General features: G+C 40.4%; 1 long non-coding RNA gene across 1 annotated transcript; it reads left to right on the plus strand.

Annotated features, from left to right (window-relative positions):
- Positions 1–8,259: 8,259 nt before the first annotated feature.
- LOC118389561 (uncharacterized) lies at positions 8,260–13,812 on the plus strand. The gene is made up of 4 exons (XR_004826763.2): positions 8,260–8,596; positions 10,968–11,072; positions 11,387–11,427; positions 11,572–13,812. It is a non-coding gene; the product is annotated as an uncharacterized LOC118389561 (long non-coding RNA).
- Positions 13,813–20,769: the final 6,957 nt, after the last annotated feature.

Genomic DNA, 20,769 nt, shown 5'->3' on the forward strand with positions numbered 1-20,769 from the left:
GTGTACATGTTGTTTACGCTAACGGTGTATGTGAACAGGACATAGTGGTCCTTCTGTAGCTCAGTTGGTAGAGCATGGCGCTTGTAACGCCAGGGTAGTGGGTTCGATCCCCGGGACCACCCATACGTAGAATGTATGCACACATGACTGTAAGTCGCTTTGAATAAAAGCGTCTGCTAAATGGCATATATTATTATATTATTATTATGACACTAAAATGTACACCGTACATCTGTCTTTTCAGCTGTTCCAAAGAGAAGCAGGAGGGTGGACCAGAGCAATCAAGACTTTTCGTTGACAGTGTGCTAAATCACTGTGCATACCTACAAACATACAGGCACGCACGCACGCGCGCATACACCACACACGCAATTCTATTTTTACATTTAAAAAAACGTTTTAGGCTTTATGCATCTTTGAGATTTCTGTCATTTTTCTTTTGAAATTGAGTGCATGATAGCGTTGCTAGGCAAGTTGAAAACTTAGTGTACATACATACATTGACTGTACAAAACATGAAGAACACCCTCCCCCCAGTATGAAGTAAGTTACTAACTAGTGTTAGGGACATGGACTCTACAAGGTGTTGAAAGCGTTCCACAGGGATGCTGACTCCAAGGCTTCCCACTGTTGTTTCAAGTTGGATGGATGTCCTTTGGGTGGTGGACCATTCTTAATACACACCGGAAACTGTTGAGAGTGAAAAACCCAGCAGCGTTGCATTTCTTGACACAAACAGGTGTGCCTGTCACCTACTACCATACTTCGCTCAAAGGCAAGTAAATGTTTTGTCTTTCCCAATCAATGTCTCAATTGTCGCAAGGCTTAAAATTCCTTCTTCAAATCTGTCTCCTCCCCTTCATCCACAATGCTAGAAGTGGACTTAACAAGTGACATCAATAAGGGATCATAGCTTTCACCTGAATTCACCTGGACATTCTATGTCATGGATAGAGTAGGTGTTCATAATGTTTTGTTTTGTACACTCTGTGTATATACAGACACACACACGTTCGGATGACTGACGTGTACGAAGTAAACTGCCGGTTACTCAGAGCCAGAAGCTAGGATATGCATATAGTGGTAGAAAACACTGACATTTCGAAAACTGTTAAAATGATGTCTGTGAGTATAACAGAACTGATATGGCAGATTTTTTTCTTTTGAGGTCACAGGCCATTTCAATGCTAGCCTATGGGATACACAAATAGATAGGACCCAGATGGCAATTCCTATGGCTTCCAATAGATGTCAGGTTTCTGTCTTTAGAAATGGTTTCAGGCTTGTTTTTTGAAAAATTAGCAAGTGGTTGTACTTTTTCCAAGATGTCTTGTTGGCACGTGAATGGGGTGCGCGCTCTTCGTTATTTATCTTCCCTATTGAACATACAACTCTCTGTCTTAAATATGATTGTTTATTCATCCGACCAGAGGACATTTCTCCAAAAAGTATGATCTTTGTCCCCATGTGCAGTTGCAAACCGTAGTCTGTCTTTTTTTTATGGCGGATTTTGAACAATGGCTTCTTCCTTGCTGAGCGGCCTTTCAGGTTATGTCGATATATGATTCATTTTACTGTGGATACAGATAGTTTTGTACCCATTTCCACCAGCATCTTCACAAGGTCCTTTGCTGTTGTTCTGGAAGTGATTTGCACTTTTCTCACCACTTTTCTCACTCTCCTTCCTGAGAGGTATGACGGCTGCATGGTCCTATGGTGTTTATACTTGCATACTATTGTTTGTACCGATGAACGTGGTACCTTCTGGGGTTTGGAAATTTCTCCCAGGGATGAACCAGACTTTTGGAGATGTGCAATTTATTTTCTAATTTCTTGGCTGATTTCTTTTGATTTTCCCATGATGTCAAGCAAAGAGGCACTGAGATTGAAGGTAGGCCTTGAAATACATCCACAGGTACACCTCCAATTGATTCAAATAATGTCAATTAGCCTATCAGAAGCTTCTAAAGCCATGACATCATTTTCTGGAATTTTCCAAGCTGTTTAAAGGCACAGTCAACTGAATGTAGGTAAACTTCTGACCCACTGGAATTGTGATACAGTGAATTATAAGTGAAATAATCTGTCTGTAAACAATTGTTGAAAAAATTACTTGTGTCATGCACAAAGTAGATGTCCTAACCGACGAGCCAAAACTATAGTTTGTTAACAAGAAATGTGTGGTGTGGTTGAAAAGAGAGTTTTAATGATTTCAACCTAAGTGTATGTAAATTTCCGACTTCAACTGTGCATTAAGACCTGTTGTGACAAATATTGTGTTATTTTATGGCTGGTTGTGACAACTTCATAAGTGTGTCAAAACCCACAACACCTCCCACACAAGGCAAAACAATCCATGTCACCATGTCACCTGTCAACGGTATGTTCATGTTATATTTATTTCTTAATGACCATTTTACATTTTCACTGTAATTGCGTACACATTGATGTCAGACATGCACCTACCACAGTGCTCTATTGCTTGTGACTGGGATGAATGCTGGAGTAGACTTCAGGAGCAGGACTGATATAAGGGTATGTATGTGACAGGCCTGTGTGGTTTATCTGATTATGATGGTCAACATCCTTCTTGACAGTGTCATAAAGTATATTTTCTTAGTCCAGGTGACACAAGATGGTTATAATGCGTCATGACAGTGTCATAAAGTATATTTTCTTAGTCCAGGTGACACAAGATGGTTATAATGCGTCATGACAGTGTCATAAAGTATATTTTCTTAGTCCAGGTGACATAAGATGGTTATAATGCGTCATGACAGTTTCATAAAGTATATTTTCTTAGTCCATGTGACACAAGATGGTTATAATGCGTCATGACAGTTTCATAAAGTATATTTTCCGTTTAAAAAACGTGACTGTAAAGAATTCATTACAACAACAAATGATTTAAGAAACAAACTTTCAAACGAAAGGAAACTTCTTGGCAGGGAAAAAACTAACTTGAAAACATGTGGGTTTTCACACTCTTATGGTGTCATAACATAATGCAATATATGTGTCAACAGGTGTAAATATATGGGTCATGACAGTGTAAAGACCATGTTATGACAAATGATGTCAGTTGTTATGACATATTATGACGTGGTTATGACCGTGTCATAATGTGTTATGATACAGGGTGTCAAGTTAAGTGTTACTCTAAAGGGTTTTCACATTAAATGTATCTTCGGTGAGTCATGTTCAATAATGCAGGTAAGCAATAATGCCTGTTGTGTGTGTGTGTCTGTATGTGCATGTGTGCATCTGTTTGTAGGTATGGATACGTGACATCATACATGTACTGGTTTTTATCTTTGCCCCCTCACAGTAGAACTGACCACAATACAGAGAATCTGGATGCAAAGGCAAAATTATCAATGTCCTTGACTACCTGTGGTCCATAACACCAATGGTTGGTTTCCCAGACACAGATTAAGCCTACCACTGGTGTAAAATATGTAAATTGTCCATTGAACATGCTTTTTAGTCCAGGAGAAGTGTCATGCCCTGACTTAGAGCTTTTTATGTCTCTATTTTGGTTTGGTCAGGATGTGATTTGGGTGGGCATTCTATGTTCTTTTTTTTTTGTATTTCTTTGTTTTGGCCGGGTATGGTTCTCAATCAGGGACAGCTATCTATCGTTGTCTCTGATTGGGAACCATACTTAGGTAGATTTTCCCCACAGGGTTTTTGTGTGTGGTTAATTTCTGTTTCGTACCTTTCAGGACTGTTTCGGTTATTCCCTTTGTTATAGTGTTCAGTTTTAATTATAAAAGCATGAACACTTTCCACTTTGGTCCGATGATTCCTCTTCTTCAGACGACGAATACCGTTACAACTAGGCATAAACTGTCTCTGGGAAACCGACCAGAAGAGGTTCTGTTAACCTGTTGCGACGAGCCATCCCGGATCCGGGACCGTGAATACAGCCTCAAGCTCATTACCATAACGCAACGTTAACTATTCATGAAAATCTCAAATGAAATGAAATCAATATGCTAGCTCTCAAGCTTAGATTTTTGTTAACAACACTGTCCTCTCAGATTTTCAAAATATGCTTCTCAACCATAGCAAAACAAGCATTTGTGTAACAGTATTGATAGCTAGCGTAGCATTTAGCGTAGCATTTAGCGTTAGCATTCAGCAGGCAACATTTTCACAAAAAACAGAAAAACATTCAAATAAAATCATTTACCTTTGAAGAACTTCAGATGTTTTGAATGAGGAGACTCTCAGTTAGATAGCAAATGTTCAGTTTTTACAAAAATATTATTTGTTTAGGACAAATCGCTCCGTTTTCTGCGTCATGTTTAGCTACGAAAAAAAGCTGTATCCAGGATTGTGTAAATCTATCCGCAAGCTCATTAGCATAACGCAATGTTAACTATTCATGAAAATCTCAAATGAAATGAAATAAATCTATTTGCTCTCAAGCTTAGCCTTTTGTTAACAACACTGTCATCTCAGATTTTCAAAAATATGCTTCTCAACCATAGCTATACAAGCATTTGTGTAACAGTATTGATAGCCTAGCATAGGATTATGCCTGACATTCAGCAAGCAACATTTTCACAAGAAACAGAAAAACATTCAAATAAAATAATTTACCTTTGAAGAACTTCAGATGTTTTCAATGAGGAGACTCTCAGTTAGATAGCAAATGTTCAGTTTTTACAAAAATATTATTTGTGTTGAAATATCGCTCCGTTTTCTCCATCACGTTTGGGTAAGAAAAAAAAAGAAAATTAAGTCATTAAAACGCAAACTTTTTTCCAAATTAACTCCATAATATTGACAGAAACATGACAAACCGATGTTTAGAATCAATCCTCAAGGTATTTTTCACATATCTATCGACGATAAATCCATCGTGGCAGTTGACTTTCTCTTCTGAAGAAATGGAACGGCGCATGGACCTAAAGATTACGCAATAATTTCGACACAGGACACCGGGCGGACCCCTGGTAAATGTAGTCTCTTATGGTCAATCTTCCTTCCAATGATATGCCTACAAATATGTCACAATGCTGCAGACACCTTGGAGAAACGACACAAAGGGCAGGCACATTCCTGGTGCATTCACAGCCATACAAGGAAACATTGGAACACAGCGCCTTCAGAATCTGGGGCATTTCCTGTATGAAACTTCATCTTGGTTTCGCCTGTAGCATTAGTTCTGGGGCACTCACAGATAATATCTTTGCAGTTTTGGAAACGTCAGAGTTATTTAATTCCAAAGCTGTCAATTACATGCATAGTCGAGCATCTTTTCGTGACAAAATATCTTGTTTAAAACGGGAACGTTTTTTAACCAAAAATTAAAAGAGCGCCCCCTATATCGAAGAAGTTAAGGAGAAGTGGATCTAAAATTCCACGTATAACACTTGTATTTTCATCAACATTTATGATGACTATTTCTGTTATAAATGATGTGGCTCTCTGCAAAATCACCGGATGTTTTGGAACTACTGAACTTAACCCGCCAAAGTAAACTCAGATTTTTGTGTATAAAAATGAACTTTACCGATCAAAACATACATATATTGTGTAACATGAAGTCCTATGAGTGTCATCTGATGAAGATCATCAAAGGTTAATGATTCATTTTATCTCTATTTCTGCTTTTTGTGACTCCTCTCTTTGGCTGGAAAAATGGCTGTGTTTTTCTGTGACTTTGCTCTGACCTGTTTTTCTGTGACTATGCTCTGACCTAACATAATCGTTTGGTTTGCTATTGTCATAAAGCCTTTTTGAAATCGGACACTCTGGCTGGATTTACAACAAGTGTATCTTTAAAATGGTGTAAAATGCATGTATGTTTGAGGAATTTTAATTATGGGATTTCTGTTGTTTTGAATTTGGCACCCTGCAATTTCACTGGCTGTTGACGAGGTGAGACGCTACCGTCCCACATACCCTAGAGAGGATAACACATAGTCTAAAGAAGGGCCGGATGTATACAGAATGGTGTCGTCTGTGTAGTGGTGGATCAGGGAATCACCTGCAGCAAGAGCGAAATCGTTGAAATTTACAGAGAAAAGAGTCCACCCAAGAATTGAACCCTGTGGTACCCCCATAGAGACTGCCAGAGGTCCGGACAATAGGCCCTCCGATTTGACACACTGAACTCTGTAAGAAGTAGTTGGTGAACAATGTGAGGCAGTTATTTGAGAAACCAAGGCTGTTGAGTCTGCCGATAAGAATACAGTGATTGACAGAGTCAAAACCCTTGGCCAGGCTAATGAAGACTGCTCTTTTGTCGATGGCATTTATGATATCATTTAGTACCTTGAGCGTGGCTGAGGTGCACCAGTGACCAGCTCGGAAACCGGATTGCACAGCGGAGAAGGTACAGTGGGATTCGAAATGGTCAGTGATCTGTGTATTATCTTTGCTTTCGAAGACTTTATAAAGGCAGGGCAGGATGGATATAGGTCTATAACAGTTTGGGTCTAGAGTCTCACCCCCTTTGAAGAGGGGGATGACCGCGGCAGCCTTCCAATCTTTAGGGATCTCGGACGATACGAAAGAGAGGTTGAACAGACTGGTAATATGGGTTGCAACAATGGCGTCGGATAATTTTAGAAAGAGTGGGTCCAGATTGTCTAGCCCAGCTGATTTGTAGGGGATCAGGTTTCGCGGCTCTTTCAGAACATCTGCTTTCTGTATTTGGGTGAAGGAGAAGCTGGGGAGGCTTGGGCAAGTAGCTGCGGGGGGTGCGGAGCTGTTGGTCGGGGTTGGGGTAGCCTAGAGGAAAGCAAGCCATCGAGAAATGCTTATTGAAATTCTCGATTATCGTGGATTTATCGTTGGTGACAGTGTTACCTAGTCTCAGTGCAGTGGGCAGCTGGGAGGAGGTGCGCTTGTTCCCCATTGAGTTTCTGTTTGAAAAAGCTAGCCTTTGCTTTCCTGACTGACTACATGTATTGATGCCTGACTTCACTGAAAAGTTGCATATCGCGGGGACTATTCAATGCTAGTGCAGTCTGCCAAAGGATGTTTTTGTGCTGGTCGATGGCAGTCAGGTCTGGAGTGAACCAAGGGCTATATATGGTCTTAGTTCTGAATGTTTTGAAAGGGGCATGCTTATTTTAAAGAATGACTAGGCATCCTCAACTGACAGGATGAGGTCAATATCCTTCCAGGATATCCGGGCAAGATCGATTAGAAAGTCCTGCTGGCAGAAGTGTTTTCAGGAGCATTTGACAGTGATGATGGGTGGTCGTTTGACCGCGGACCCATAGTGGATGCAGGCAATGAGACAGTGATCGCTGAGATCCTGATTGAAAACAGCAGAGGTGTATTTGGAGGGCAAGTTGGTCAGGATAATATATATGAGGGCGCCCATGTTTACGGATTTAGAGTTGTACCTGGTGGGTTCCTTGATAATTTGTGTGAGATTGAGGCATTCTAGCTTAGATTGTATGACTGCCAGGGTGTTAAGCATATCCCAGTTTATGTCACTAACAGAACAAACTCTGAAGATAGATGAGGGGAAATCAATTCACATATGGTGTCCAGGGCACAGCTGTGAGCTGAGGGGGGTCTATAACAGGCTGCAACAGTGAGAGACTTATTTCTGGAGAGATTCATTTTTTAAATTAGAAGCTCGAACTGTTTGGGCATAGACCTGGAAAGTATGACAGAAATTTGCAGCCTATCTCTGCAGTAGATTGCAACTCCTCCCCTTTTGGCAGTTCTATCTTGACGGAAAATGTTGTAGTTGGGGATGGAAATCTCAGAATTATTTGGTGTCCTTCCTAAGCCAGGATTCAGACACAGCAAGGACATCAGGGTTGGCGGAGTGTGCTAAAGCAGTGTATAAAACATAAAATGTTAACATGCATGAAACCAAGGCTTTTTCGGTTACAGAAGTCAACAAATGCGATTGCCTGGGTTAATAGGGGGCAGTATTTTCACTTTGGATAAATTGCGTGCCCATAGTGAACTGCATCCTACTCTGTCCTAGATTGCTAATATTTGCATATTAGTATTACTATTGGATAGAAAACACTCAGAAGTTTCTAAAACTGTTTGAATTATGTCTGTGAGTATAACAGAACTCATAGGGCAGGCAATCTTCCAAACAGGAAGTGAAATTCTGAATGCGGGTCTAATTTTAAGTCATCGCCTCTTCACTTCCAAACAAGATATGCCTTCCACTAGATGTCCTCATTCAGTAGAACGTGGAATGGAGCCTCTGGTGTGAACTTTGACCGAATGGGAGGGGAATGAGTCACTGTCCTGGCAGAATGCAATTTCCCTGTTGCGCATTTGTCTGTTGATATCACCATTGTTCCATTTGGCTGCAGATGAAAACATATGCTCCGGTTGGAATGTTATTGGATATATATGAAAATAACATCCTGAAGATTGATTCTCTACTTAGTTGGACCAGTTTATTTGACCTGGAATATATCTTTTTTAAGTTTTCGTCCGAGTTCGCCTGGACCAGCGTCAGCTTTTGGGCACGTGAGCTGAAAGTGGTACCAAATGCAGCTAATTGGACACTAGTAATGGACCTTATGGAAAAAAACAACGATTTATTGTGGAACTAGGACTCCTTGCACTGCATTCTGATGAAATATCATCAAAGGTAAGGGAATATTTATGATGTAATTTTGTATTTCTGTTGACTACAACATGGCGGAGAAATTTATTTATGTCTTAGCGAATTGGTGTAAATTTCCCGCGCCACCTTTTCAGCTTTTCAGCCGAGCCATAACAGGTTTTAACCTCCACATCACCCGAGGAACAGAGGAGGAGTTGGATGAGGGTACAGCTAAAGGCTATCAAAACTGGTCATCTAATGCGTTGGGGACAGAGAATAAAAGGAGCAGATTTCTGGGCGTGTTAGAATAGATTCAGGGCATAATGTACAGACAGGGGTATGGTGGGGTGCGAGTACAGTGGAGGTAAACCCAGGCATTGAGTGATGAGAAGAGAGGTTGCATCTCTGGACGTGCTAGTTATGCTGGGTGAGTTCACCGCATGTGTGAGAGGTGGGACAAAGGATGTATCTGAGGCGTGCTGATTGGGACTAGGGGCTTCGCCGTAAACTAAAACAATGATAACTATCCTAAACAACAGTATACAATGCATACTGACATTTCAGAGAGACACAAAGCGAGGCATAAAGCAATTACATTTGTTTATTGGGAGGGCTAGCTAAGACAACAACGGGTAAGACAGCAACAGCTAATCAGCTAAGAAAACAACAACAGGTAAAATGGCGATGAATGGGCAGAGAGGGTTGGTTAACTACACACAGGGCCTGAGATCAAGGCTATACAAAATAAACAAAACAGAGTTCCGTGATAAATGAACAGTCCAGCAGGCATCAGGTATGTAGCCAAGTGATCATAGGGTCCAGTGAACAGCAATACATGAAACAGGGAATCTGCAGGGTACTCGTTACTACGCTAGCAAGCGGGAAACACAGCGTTTAAAGTTAGCAGGCTGGGGCTAGTAGAAGAGTCTGCTTCGATGTCCGGCAAATGCCGGTTGAGGGCACAGCGGATGGAGTTACGTCGGCAGACCAGTCGTGGTGGTATTGCGGTGCGCCGTGTCGACAAAGGGTCCAGGCCAGTTGGCAAAAGAGATATTGTAGTTGTAGTAATTTTGTTTGCTCGCCGGGAGATGGACCTGGCTCGCGGCTAACTGGTGCTAGCTTCGGGACAGGGGCGTTTGCCACTATAGCCACTCGCTACTAGCAGCGGTGCCAATTTAAGATGAAGAACATTTAGTCTATTTCAGATGAAAAGAATAGCATACTCTGAGTTGTCCTTACGTTAGGTCCTGATGTCGCTATGCCAAATGGCTGTGGGCTACACTAGTTCATTTAGCAGGCAATATTTGCTAATAATTCTTTGGTATCATTTTAAAGTATGAAGAATACAATTTAACATTTAATATAAATATTTTCTCAAAGGCTTTGAGTGAGTGTGGCGTGGCTATTCTGTGTTGAGCGGTTAACAATTAAATAAGTACTCCTATGTGCTTAATTTAGAGTTATTAATGTAACTATAGTTGTTCTACAAACGTTGGGCTATATGTTTTGATTTTCAATACATTGTACGGCTGCATGATGAAACTCTAATGATGATTTGGAAAAGGTTGCTTGAAAGGCCTGAGTGCTGCTTTCTTTTTTGCACAGACTGTAGACACTCCAATAGTCTCTCATTCACAATTTGACAAGCACTTGATAGTGCCTCGAATTTCACGGCAGCATCCCCTATGATGCCGTAATGCACCCTAAACAAATCAATGCCTTTTGGAGCTCGGAGTGCTGCGTTGTGCCCTTCTCCCGGAGTGTGCTGCGACTCAAAAGGCTCTGTCACCTGATCGGGTCTTTCTCACAGGCTGCAAGTTAAGACAGACAAAGCAGGGACGCAACTGTTTGCGACGTTACCCAATTCCGAGGTGCCTATTTAAGATATTAGAAGAACTGTCCAAATGTACTTTTCGTCAGCCAACAAGATGAGTAGGCCCGAACGAACAGCAAAAGCACTAGCATATGTCAATCTACTATCCCCCATAGTACAAAATTCGACCTATTCTATTCTGTGCAAGAAATAAATATTCCAAATATAGTCTGGGACAGTTGTGGTATGTGATATGTCAAATTAATACAACAGCAATATAGGGTAGGCTATATTGAATATTGGATAAAAAATCATTTAGCCTCATTTGTTTTTCAGAGAGAACCAATTCTCAGAGGTAAGAATTCCCTTGTGAATTTGATGCAGATTGTATCAACCTTTAGTTCTGTATTGTCCATGATGAGATTTTCTTACCACACCCTTCTTATATACTTTTATGTTGTACAGACCTACAGCCAGACAGGATGATCACAGCCAATGTTCCAAACAAAATACATCAAACACTGCACACACTACTAACACAACTACACACATGCATTTATGAACACCAATTGTAATGACATTTGAATTTTGTTTACGTTGTAGGTGATTTGGTGATGGGAGCTGTGAGCTGTGCAGGCATGTTGGCCTTAAAGGATTCTGGGATCTATTCTCTCATCACCACTGTACCGTCCAAGTTACTGCCCTCAGGTGAGTTTGTATCAGGTTGTTTTCTGTCCCTGTTTTCCAGACCTGGGACAGGAATTTGGGACCCTCAGCACAATACACCTTTGTCACTCAATGTCAACCGTACTAACTTAAAACATCAAATAAGGTGTTAGTCAGAGCAACTTGAAAACATTAGATCAGAGCTGTATGTCTCCAAGGTGGTTTGAGACAGGAAGAGAAGTGTGAAGTGACATTAAGCACAGCAACATAACACACACAACCACACCCACACTTACGCATGAGCGCACACACAAATACACACAAACTCTGACTCAGGCTCCCTCTGTGTTGTACAGGCCCTGTTGAAGAAAATGGAAAGTCATCTGAAAAAGACAATGTAGGTTCAGAATCACCCACTGTGTTTGGTGACTGTGATCGACTCTCAGTTTCAGATTGATGTTACATCCTTTTAAATTACATTACATTTACAGTACTGTAGAATTAAAGGACTGAAGTTAAACTGTCTGTTTCCTTTCTCTAGTCTGATACGTAGCACGTATACAGCTCAATCCCCGACAGACCAGCAACATCAGCCCAGCTGGATGGGTTGTACAGTCTTCTGCAGACACACTGAAACTACACCACTGGCTCTCTGTTTGTCTCACAGACATACTGTTTCTTTCAGGATGTCCTTTATTTATCACACATCAGTATCTAATAAGTATCTAATACATCTACTGCAGTACAGTTTCTAGGCATAACCATCATAAAGGGCTGCCATCCCATGTCACAATGTGTAGAATTGTAGGAAATTAGCTTTATAACTGCAAAGGTTTCTCCGCCCCATGGCAAAATTTGAAGAATTTGCATGATATTAACTTTAAAGTTGCACATTTGTCACTCCCATGCCATGAGGGGGCCACTGAAATGTTTTCCCTCGAGGTGAGCAAATCTAGCTTAGGTCCCCTAAAATGCTAGCAATGGTTCTGATCTACTGTATCACACATGGACACCTAGTTTCTGTTACATGCCAATCCATAATAATGGTTACTGTGTTTGAATTTTTTGGGAGGCTTTGGGTGGGTTCGGCCGTACTCCCCTTTAAAACAAAATAGTTTCCCCCCACCAGTAAATGCTAAATATATACTGTTATATTGTTGTCAACATCAGATCATCAAAACTGGAAAATATAGATATCCTAAATGCTTTTAAAATCTCCCCATTTCCCAATGTTTACCTGTCACTTTGTCTACATACTCATCTCATATGTATATACTGTACTCGATACCATCTACTGTATGCTGCTCTGTACCATCACTCATTCATATATCCTTATGTACATATTCCTTATCCCCTTACACTGTGTATAAGACAGTAGTTTTGGAATTGTTAGTTAGATTACTTGTTGGTTATCACTGCATTGTCGGAACTAGAAGCACAAGCATTTCGCTACACTCGCATTAACATCTGCTAACCATGTGTATGTGACAAATAAAATGTGATTTTATTTTATTTTATTTGATTTGATTTATTTTTCCAAGTTACCAGCTTAACTTCAATTTACTCACGCACTTCAGATTCTCCCCTTCAATGTGCAGTGTTGTAGACACATTCTAGATTTATAGTCCAGTGACTGCGTAGCAGTTAAGTTGTAAATGGTGTGTGACCATAACCTTCATGAAACAAAATTACCCACTTAATTAACATTGGAGAATCGCTTCGTTTGACCATCCTTATCTGGTGAGTTTACAGATGTAGGATCTTAATTTGAGCCAGATTGCTACAGCATAAAAATTATCCTGCAGCATCTGGAAATGTGAATTATTATGTGTATTATAATGTATGGATTTTTTGGGGGGTTTATACATTTTTCTTTAGGGCTAGTTTAGTCTTACATTTCAAAGTGGAAATTACAAACTTTAGAAGTCTACATACACTATACATTTGCATTTCCTGCTCTGCAAAATTATGTCAGTTTATACAATTTTAAAAACATTACAATACATTCAGACTGTGTGCCCTCAAGCCCCTACTCCACCACTACCGCATATATACAGTACATAATCCATGTGTACGTGTGTGTATGCTATCGTGTGTGTATGCTATCGTGTGTGTATGCTATCGTGTGTGTATGCTATCGTGTGTGTATGCTATCGTGTGTGTATGCTATCGTGTGTGTATGCTATCGTGTGTGTATGCTATCGCGTGTGTATGCTATCGCGTGTGTATGCTATCGCGTGTGTATGCTATCGCGTGTGTATGCTATCGCGTGTGTATGCTATCGCGTGTGTATGCTATCGCGTGTGTATGCTATCGCGTGTGTATGCTATCGCGTGTGTATGCTATCGCGTGTGTATGCTATCGTGTGTGCATGCTATCGTGTGTGTATGCTATCGTGTGTGTATGCTATCGTGTGTGTATGCTATCGTGTGTGCATGCTATCGTGTGTGTATGCTATCGTGTGTGTATGCTATCGTGTGTGTATGCTATCGTGTGTGTATGCGCCGATGTTTGTGTTGCTTCACAGTCTCCGCTGTTTCATAAGGTGTTTTTTTAATCAAATTGTATTGCTTGCATGAGTTACTTGATGTGGAATAGAGTTCCATGTTGTCATTACTATTTTCAGTACTGTGCACCTTCCATAGTCTGTTGGACCAAGAGACCTCTTGTGGCATGTCTTGTGAGGTATTGCAAATACAAAATCAAATGCTTTTTTGCTCTGTTTGAAATGTTCTCCTCTGTAAGACAAAAAAGCAAGCAGAATAAATTGACTTCAACCATTCCCTCGTCTTTGTTAGCATTTTACATGATTTGATTTTGATCTTGATTATTCAAGATAATGCTAAAAATATGTACTGTTACCTATGTCATCGTTTTCAGGTTGTTGGTGAAGATCAAGGTGTTCTTTTCCCTAAATGTTTATTTCAGTCCTTGTAACTACCTTGTCATCAAACAGAACCTCTTTGGGACAGAATCACAGAGACAGTTTATACCTAGTCCTGAACTAAAAAGCATGTTCAATGGACAATTTACATATTTGTACTCCAATGGTAGGATTAATCTGGGTCTGGGAAACCAACCATTGGTGTTATGGACTATACAGTAGGTAGTCAAGGACATTGATATTTTCGCTCTTGCAACCAGATTCTCTGTATTGTGGTCAGTTCTACAGTGAGGGCGGTAAAGACAGTCAACAGATCACATACAAACCAGTACATATATGCTGTCACGTATCCACGACTCGTATCCATGACTGAATGGTTTGTTGAACTCCTTTAAAACGTTTTGTAAGTAAGTAGTAAGAGGTCCTCATTCAGCAGTCTGAATTAACCTAGAGGCACCAAAATATACATATTTAGAGAAGTTTGGAGATGATTCCACAAGTAAGGTGCAAAGAGCTGATTTACCTTATTCTGTACAGGCCAAAGGAATTCTCAGAGCTAGCCATCACTGGGGCTGTGTATGATAACGCCAACTCTTATGTCTAATGGTTATTGTAGATGTTAGCTACAGAGGGAGTTTATGTCAGAGAGCAATGCATGGACCTACGTGACCTACATTCTGATAGGCTCGCAAGGCTCCCGAGTGGCGCAGCAGTCTAAGGCACAGCAACTCATTGCTACAGGCATCACTTGAGACACTGGTTCAATCCTGGGCTATCCCATAGGGTGGTGCATAATTCACCCAGAGTCGTATGGTTTAGGGGAGGGTTGGGTGGCCAAATGCCAAAGTGTATTCATCATTTACATAAAGAGGATTAACTATGTATGTTATGAAAGGATGAAACTGATTAAAAGGTGTATGCCGAGACTGAAAAAGTAAGTTTCTCAATGGATCAACTCGGCTTGTTACTTTGTAATAAAATCTATTTGAATTCACAAGTTCCGGTATCTGAGAAATATTATTGGACCAATATTTCCACAACACGAGATAATAAGTGTTTCATTTTCTTGCTGTATTTAAATATCCGGTATCCAACTGTGTCTGTGGCACAAGAAAACATTTATGGTTACAATAGTATCCATTTGTCTCAAGACAAGGGTTTAGCTGTCCTAAAGTTAACCATATCTATATGAACATACTACCTCAATCAGCCTGACTAACCGGTGTCTGTATATAGCCTCGCTACTGTATATAACCTGTCTTTTTATTGTTGTTTAATTTCTTTACCTACCGTTCACCTAAAACATTTTTTGCACTATTGGTTTTCGCCTGTAAGTAAGCATTTCACTGTAAAGTCTACACCTGTTTTATTCGGTGCACGTGACAAATAAACTTTGATTTGATTTGACAGATCCCTATTGCATAAGCAGAATCAGAGAAAATTGCAACCCTTTTCCCTTCTCCGGTTTTACAGGCAGTGGTTAGTGCCAAAAGTTCAGCCTGTTCAGCTGAGAAAGTATCTGGTAATGGTTGTTGTATGTGAGTGGTTCTCGTTCTGAGGGGGAAATTGTGCAAAGGTACTATGGGATGTGGTTGTGGTGCATGTCCACTTGGGGGCGCTGTAGGAGCAGGAGTGTTCATCATCACCATGTCAGGTTCACCTCCTGTGTTACTCTTCTCCAATTGAGATAATTGGGCCTTTTTTACTGCACCATCAAGACCCTGTTTTTTTTTTTATTCCTATGCTTTCTTATCACGAAGCCAGTTCTGGCAGTGGTGTCTCATATAATCCTTTCGTTCCCTACCCGCCTTTCTATCCCATCCCAAGACATCCCTCATTAGCATCTGTACTTATTCTGGGAGGCGGCTGGCTCTGTCATAAAACATGTTCTCGGTGGCTACAGAATGTTTATGGCGCTTTCCCAACTCCTCAAGCCATTTCTGTTTCAGGTTATCTATCCAATCTCCGAAATCTGAGTCGGTCCAAATGTATAGTCTGATACTCTACTCATGTCTCGCATGGTAGGGAACATATCTCTCAAGCAGCCCCATACGTGTTGTCTGCACAGCTTAACTCCAGCTCAGCGGGTTGAGCCATTAACCCACAACGGATCATTACATCAGTGGGTGACTGCCCGGGATAAAATTGCCTTCATATCACGAAGGCACAGAGTCTGGTGGCCATGCCTGGTTTCAAATTCTCTCATCCAGATTTCGGCTCTTTTCAACATTCTTGGTAGGGATTTAGCAGCAATTGCAAGATCTCCAAAACTCCAGCGTTTGCATTCAACATACATTTACTGAAATGTTTTTCTCCATCTCGTTCTATTATTTTTTTTAATCATTTGGATTTACACAAAGTTTATCTTTAAAATGGTGTATAATACTTATATGTTTGAGGAATTTTAATTATGGGATTTCTGTTGTTTTGAATTTTGCACCCTGCAATTTCCACTGGCAGTTGTCGAGGTGGGATGCTAGCGTCCCACATGTACCAGAGAGGTTAACCTCTTGAAGCTAGGGGGCACTATTTTATGTAGGGAACGTTATTTTTCCAAAAGTAAACGGCCTAATTCTCAGGACCAGATGCTAGAATATGCATATAATTGACAGATTAGGATAGAAAACACTCTAAAGTTTCCAAAACTATCAGAATATTGTCTGTGAGTATAACATAACTGATATTGCAGGTGAAACCCTGAGAAAAATCAAACCAGGAAGTGGCTTCTATTTTGAAAACTCCATGTTCCATAGCCTCCCATTGCTCAATTTAAAGGGATATCAACCATATTCCTTTTCCTATCGCTTCCTAAAGGTGTCAACAGTCTTCAGACATAGTTTCAGGCTTTTATTTTGAAGAATGAACCTGAACAACCACATTGCGTAAGTGGATAGGTGGGGGCTCTCAGAGTGAATTGTGCGCAAAAGAGAAAGGCGGCCATTGTTACTCCCGGTCCTAGTGAAAAGCAAACTGTCCCGGGTGATATATTATCAAATAGATATTTGAAAAACACCCTGAGGATTGATTATAAAAAACGTCTGACATGGAATTTTTGTCTGCGTTGTCCTGACCGCTCTTTCCGGTGGATTCCTGGGCATAACGCACCAAACTAACGGAGGTATTTGGATATAGAAAATATCTTCATGGAACAAAAGGAACATTTGTTGTCTAACTGGGAGTCTCTTGAGTGAAAACATCCGAAGATCATCAAAGGTAAAGAATTAATTTGATTGCTTTTCTGATTTTCGTGACCAAGTTACCTGATGCTAAGTGTACTTATTGTTTAGTTGAGCGATCGATAAACTTACACAAATGCTTGTATTGCTTTCGCTGTAAAGCATAATTTCAAAATCTGAGAACAGGCGGATTAACAAAAGGCTAAACTGTGTTTTGCAATATTGCACTTGTGATTTCATGAATATGAATATTTTCTAGTAATATTATTTGACTGTGGCGTTATGCTATTCAGCGTTGCTGATGACAATCCCGGATCCGGTATGGGTGGTTCAGAGAGTTTAACCATCACCATCGTAGGTGGATGAAGAGGAGTTCTCTGTGCCACTTCAGGTAGTTTGCTAGATTCTCACAATGAAATTAGCAAATGTATCAACCGGAATCTAACCAAATAGCCGTATAATTAGGCTACTCAAATTGGCCTAAACCGCGAATGGTTTTACAAACCTGATTTAGCTTTTCCTGACACTTTTTCATATTTTTTGGGCACGTCAGAAGATGAAGTACTTCTTCGGAGGCTGCTGCTTTTTTTTTAGTTGGCATGATCAAACGGTTAATCTCAAAGTTAGGCTATATAAAAACGTTAGTTTAAAAAAAAAAGCAACTCTATTCTCAGCCTGCACATGCCTACACACGTTATGCACTTCCAGCAAAGCACGCGGTTTAAAGATAAATATTTTTCTCAGACAGACAAGTTAGTTGGTTTTAAAAATCGAATTGCCTGCAATTATGATACAAAATAAAATCTGTTAAAGACTAATAGTTTGGGGGCGGAGCTAGCTTGTTGGAGTGAACGGCTGTGCGTGAAGAGGCTCCTGCAGCTTTTTAACGAAATCATCTAATTTAACCTACTTTATGGCACTTTTTACAACAAATGTTTCTTTCTAATACAAGATTGTAACTTTTTATATGAAAATGCAGAGTAATAAGCGACCAAAGGACAATAAATCCACAGCGGAGGCCTACTCCCCACTAAACAACGAGACAGACATGGCGGGAGGCACCTGCAACAACGTGACACTTACAGAACTTACCCGGGCTTTGGGGGAGCTACGTGTTGCTATAGCTGAGGATCTTAAGGCCACTATTGCTGAACTGGACACCAAAATCGAGAGCATCATTCGAACGGTCGCTTCGCATGGCCAGAGTATTGTGGACCTTGAGAAAGCTTCTGAATTCAACGCTGGTAGGATCGACGAGTTAGAGAAGCTATGCACGTCATTGCAGGATAGTGTGCAGAGGCTTTCTGTGAAAGTGGTGGACCTGGAGGGCCGATCCAGACTTAATAACCTTCGCGTTGTTGGTCTGGCAGAGGGGGTAGACGCGGGCTCTCGCCCCACCGACTTCTTCGCCAAGCTATTGAAGGATGCAATGAGATCGGATGTTTTGGATTCGGATCACCAGCAGGGCCGCGCACATCGCTCCCTTGTCCCAGTGCCTGGACTGGGCCAACGTCCTCGCCCAGTAATCATCTGTTGTCATAGTTTCAAGACCAAGGATCTTATCCTGCGTGAAGCTCGAACGAGGGGCAACCTGTCACATAAAGGGCATCCATTCCGTGTATATGAGGATTATGCGCCCGATGTGGCAAAGCACCGCGCCGACTACAGAGATGTCATGACCAAACTCTACAAACTCCATCTTCGCCCAGCCTTGCTCTTCCCTGCAAGACTAAGAATTGCCCCGCCTTCCGGTGAGAAGATTTGGCTCTCCTCGGTTTTGGACGCAGAGAAGTTTATCCGGGGATATACACCAATCCCCCGTACAGGTTAGAGTGCCTTGTTACTGCGTGTTAGGGTCTGCTCATGGACTCGAATCCATACTATACCATATTGGGTGAAAACGTGTTAAACGGGCTCAACAAGGGCTACCGAACATGTAAGACGCTGAGCAGACCAATGGATGGCGGTCAGAGCTCTCATTTAACTTTAAATTCACTTTCATCCCGGCTGTGCTCAGAGCGATGCATATTTTTTACTTCCAGGTTTGATCACTGACACCTTCGGACGGATATACTTATATTCCCCCACTTTTGTTTTGTTTCGTTATTTATTTTACAATCCTTACATTTTTCTTATTACCATACCATTTATTTATTGCTTGCAGGGGACTGGGGGTGATGGTTGGGAGGGGGCAGACACCTGGTTAGCAAGTTGATGTTTTGTGCCGTTCTGCCTTTGTCTGGCCGTGGGCCTCTCTCCCGACTAGAGTCCCACCAGCCCCCTGTAGTGCTTATGTCTGTGTAGGTGTGCGCACATATAATTACTATTTGTACTTTATTACTATTTTCTCTTAACATTTTAGTATTATGTATGTGTATATTTTAAATCAGTGTAGATTGTTACCTGGGGTATGAATGTTTGTATGTGTATGTGTGCATATGGATGTATGTACATATTCTTTAAATATATATTTTTATATATTTTTTTTGTGTGGGTATGTATGCATGCATGCATATTGTATGTATGTATGTATGTATGTATGTATGTATGTATGTATGTATGTATGTATGTATGTATGTATGTATGTATGTATGTATGTATGTATGTATGTATGTATGTATGTATGTATGTATGTATGTATGTATGTATGTATGTATGTATGTATGTATGTATGTATGTATGTATGTATGTATGTATGTATGTATGTATGTATGTATGTATGTATGTATGTATGTATGTATGCATGTATGTGTGTGTACGCATGTGTGTATATATATGTGTATGTGTGTGTGTATGTATGTGTGTATATATGTGTATGTATGTGTATGTATATATGTATGTATGTATGTATGTATGTATGTATGTATGTATGTATGTATGTATGTATGTATGTATGTATGTATGTATGTATGTATGTGTATATGTATGTGTATATGTATGTATATATGTATATGTGTATGTATATGTATATATATATGTATATGTGTGTGTATGTATATGTATATGTATGTATATATGTATGTGTGTATGTATGTTTATGTGTGTGTATGTATATATATATATGCATATATTTGTATTTATTTTTTATTAAACATTTTTTATTTTTTATTTTATGGGGGGGAACGTTTAATTTAACAAATCCTTGTTCCGATCTCCTGACCCACAGTATGTAAAGGTACGGCTGACTATGTCGGTTGCAGATGGTTTATTTTTTGACCGGCAGAAAAATGTACTCTTCAGAAAAATGTACCTACCTAGGAATTGTAGTTACCAAACAATACACCTTACTATTTAAAGATAATTTCCCCTCTCTGATACAAAAACTCAAAGCAAACATACTATTTTGGAGAACTCTCCCAATTTCTCTGCTCGGAAGAATTAATGCCATTAAAATGGTCTTCCTCCCACAACTGCTCTACCTATATCAGAACATCCCAGTATTCACACCTAAATCCTTTCATAAACAACTGGACTCAATTATCAATCCTTTCATCTGGGATTATAAAACACACAGGATAGGTAAAAAACACCTCTGTAAATCCAAGATGGAAGGAGGATTGTCTCTCCCAAATATTATATTTTATTACTGGGCCGCTAACCTCAGCGTTGTTACGTTCCTGCTGGATGACGCACTTCCGGCATCCAGCTGGCTTAGTATGGAGCGTGAGGAGTGTCACCC

This window comes from Oncorhynchus keta, chromosome 10 (assembly GCF_023373465.1).
Source record: "Oncorhynchus keta strain PuntledgeMale-10-30-2019 chromosome 10, Oket_V2, whole genome shotgun sequence".
Lineage (NCBI taxonomy): Eukaryota > Metazoa > Chordata > Actinopteri > Salmoniformes > Salmonidae > Oncorhynchus > Oncorhynchus keta.